This window comes from Physcomitrium patens, chromosome 2 (genome assembly GCF_059467195.1).
Source record: "Physcomitrium patens ecotype Gransden chromosome 2, ASM5946719v1, whole genome shotgun sequence".
Classification (NCBI taxonomy): Eukaryota; Viridiplantae; Streptophyta; class Bryopsida; order Funariales; family Funariaceae; genus Physcomitrium; species Physcomitrium patens.
In genome coordinates this window covers 18,423,236-18,427,070 of record NC_143411.1, presented here as the reverse complement: position 1 = coordinate 18,427,070, position 3,835 = coordinate 18,423,236, and positions in this window count along the sequence as shown.

Here is a 3,835-nt window from a genome sequence, read left to right as displayed (position 1 = left end):
CCATAATCATGTAAGCTAATAATTACATATACAAATAGGTAGAAGTCAGTAAAAGTAAGTAAAAGTTAGTTAATTCTATAATATTTAATATAGAAGCTTCTTAGAAGCTTTGTAGACGCTACTTTGACTTCATATGTATCTTTAATTGACTTTTTGGATTAGAAACGTGGTCAACAAGTTGGCCATGTGCCACACATGTTGTTAGCTTGAAGATCAAGCTAATTATGTGGCCCACACGTAGAAAAACTTGCCTTGTAAGTCAAGGCATGTGTCCTACAAAGTCAACACATATTGGAGGTTCTATAGAACGTCGCCACGTAGCTCCTAGTTAGATAGTATATATAGAGACAAGAATGAAGGCTTCTTTACTCTTGTCAACTCCTTTCTTACTTCTAGTCTAATTTCAAGGGTCTCTAGTTTTCTTGTGTTTTGGCAATAGCCATTCCAGTTTCTATTTCAATATACATACTTGTTTATTTATATTTTGTTACCTCTTTTTGAGTGAAGGCTCACTTGTCTAAATTGTTTTTTCATCGAGTTCTTGTCCTTGATAATAAATGACACAAGGTGATCTTTATTTTGGAACATATAAGAAAGTTCTTGTACATATAAATATAGGTTTGATTGTACTAGAATTATGAATTTTTATTTAATTAAGTAAATTCTTAATTATACTTTTAAAAAAAATTAAAACTACAAGAAATCCAATCTATTTAAGGATTATATTTTTTTAACCACAATAAATCTAAAATAACTAGATTAGAAGGAGATTTAATGATATTAAATACTATAAATTTACTATGATTATTAATTACTATTTTTAGAATGAATATTTTATGAATAATATCTCTAAAAGACAACAAACTATTATCTATGACTTCTACATGAACAATTTTTTTTTTATTAAAGATATGTTATATCTTGTAACAAATATTTTATTTAAAAAATAAGTTGAGGCTCCTAAATCTAACAAGGTAGAGGCCTTGTAATATTTAGATCTTAAATTAATATCTATTGAAAAATAAGGAGAGAATTTTGAAGAGAGAATAAGACCTTTGTTAGGTATTGTGCAAGGTTCCAACTGTATGATTCTTATTGTGGTTGGACAATTTTTTTTTTGACATAATATCTTTTTTGATAGTCCTACTTCTTATTTTATGATTGTGTTGCTTGTTTAGATAATAATGAGTAATGTGCTTTGGTTTTGCATAATATAAACATAATCCTTTTTCACAATGACGAGTCTTTTTTTGTTTAGTAAGATTAAGTAAATTAAGCATTATTTTTTTTACGTCATATTGCAATTCATAAAAAATTGGCTAATGAATGCAAAATCATTCTACTTAATATCAATTATAAGTTGTTAAAATTGTTAAGCATATAATATTAAAAATTGATTTTTTTTTATAAAATATAGATCTTATTTATTGCAATACAAACTACATCATGTTTTCAATACATGAATCAAAATTCCATTAAAAAAGCTTTTAAATTGTCTAAAATTGAATCATATTGTTCAATAAAAGATGAAAACCATGATAATTTAAAATCCAAAAATAGTATTTTAATAAACTTGACTTATGATTGTAAAATTGGATAGCTTTGGACTTGAAGTTTAATTGCTAGTTGTACTTGATTGATGAATTTTCAAAACTTTGATCTTGTATCATCAAACTTCTCAAATAAGACAATTCTTGGTTTTATAGTGCTTTAATGGTATTCTACTATAAGAGAAGAGATATGATTTGGTGTAAATATTGAAGCAACTCCAATCATCTCTATTTCTCTATTTTTTGTCATTCTTATTTTTATTTGTCGTAGTAAATTGAATTGATGTATTACATGCATTAACTCCCTCAATTGTTCTTACATTTGTACCATTTTACTCTTTATTTTAATAAGATTTGCCTCAATAATACTAAGAAAAAAAAAGATGTTTAATATCACTTAAGATAAGTAAAAGATAGAACTTGAAGATAAAAATAATATTAAAAATAATATTACTTTTAAAGAAAATAATCCATAACTTCTAATATACTTATGGCTTATCAAGAAAAAGGAATAATCCACTCTTAATTAAAAAAAAAGATAAAGATTTGATATTATAAGTACACTCTTGTCAATTTGTCAAGAATAAGAACTTGATGAAAATAAAGAAACAAGTGAGAATTTCTCAAAGAAGTATGAAAAAATAGAAATTAAAAATTATATATATTTAAAAAAAAACTAAAATGGCTATTGCCAAAAGCTAAAAAAATTAAACTACTTGAAACTAGACTAAAAGTAAGAAAGAAATTGACAAAAATAAAGAAGGCTTTATTCTTGCTTCTATATATATTATCTACCTAGAAGCTACATGGCGACATTCTATGGGACCTTCAAAAAATATTGACTTTGCATAATACATATCTAAACTTGCAACACAAGTTTTCTCAATAAGTACCACATAATTAGCTTGTTTTGTAAGCTATCAACATGTGTGGCACGTGGTTAATATATTGACCAAGTTTCTAACCTATCAATCAACTATAAATACATATAAAGTCAAAATAGTATCTATGAAGGTTTTAGGAAGTTTTCTTAGAAGATATTATAAAATTAATCTATTTTAACTTCTATCTATTCATATCACTTAAGTAACAATTACAATAAATATATGTCTATGATAATATCTAATAATTCTCAAATAGTATATGATCTTATATTTAATGTATATTATTTACACAATGCTTATTATAAAAAATTTAATTTAAATTTATTGTAAAATATTTTTAGCATTCATAAAGCACTATATCTAGCAAAGTTGATCTTCTTCACAATGAATTTATCATTCCTAATGTATTAGCAATAAAAGACACAATATTTAACAATGTTAATAATGTCCTTGTCAAGCTCCTTCAATACCTTGGATTAAAACTTTATTCTTGCTATGAGTCACAAAATTGATTCATTGGTATATTTTAGTACAAAAATGTACTTATTGTATTTTAAAACAAAATTTTAGGAAATTAATGTAAGAATTTTGAATTATATAAAAATTAATAGAATGTTAGTTACAAGAAGAGGTTTGTTGTAGAGTTTTCTTGAGAAGAAATTCCAATATAGATAAGTTCTTTCAAGTTAGCTAATATAAATTTTTGATTTTATAGTAATAATTTTTATTATAATTAAATATTTAAATTAAGTCAAAAGTAGAATTGTAATCTTTGATTTATAAAACTTTAAAAAAAAATGATAGTATAAATAATTAATACATAAATATATTAATAATAGAATAAATAGAGAAAAAAATACTTGAAATAGGAAAAAAAATAATAGAGAGAGAAATAGAAATAGAAAAAATTAAAAAATAAATAAAAATAGAAGAAGTTAATAAGAAGGATTAGACATTACTTAGGAACACTCGCAGCTTTTTTGTTGATAAAGATCCAAGTTGCTTCAGATTCCATATTTTTTTTTTGTTTTCTATTTTTTTTGTAGAAATTATTTGAAGCTCCAACAATAAAAAAAAATCCCTCTTATGTGTTGTTTTTTGTCTATATGTGTGTGACTACAATGGTGCTACAAAGACATCAGAGTGGTTATTTGATTTTTTTTCTTTTTATGAAGAAAAAGACATGTAATAGTATTTTATTTGAGATCTTATTCAATCGGTGTGGTGTTGAAGAGCTAGAGTCCAATAGGTGTCATTTTAAATTGACAGTTCATTTACATTGGTATTTGGCACTCAGTTCTTTTTTTTCAATAAGATTTTGCTATGATTTTTAATTTAGTAGAATTGCCATGTAGTTCCAAGGATATTGGTATAGATATGATTTTGTAGATGCTAATGTAT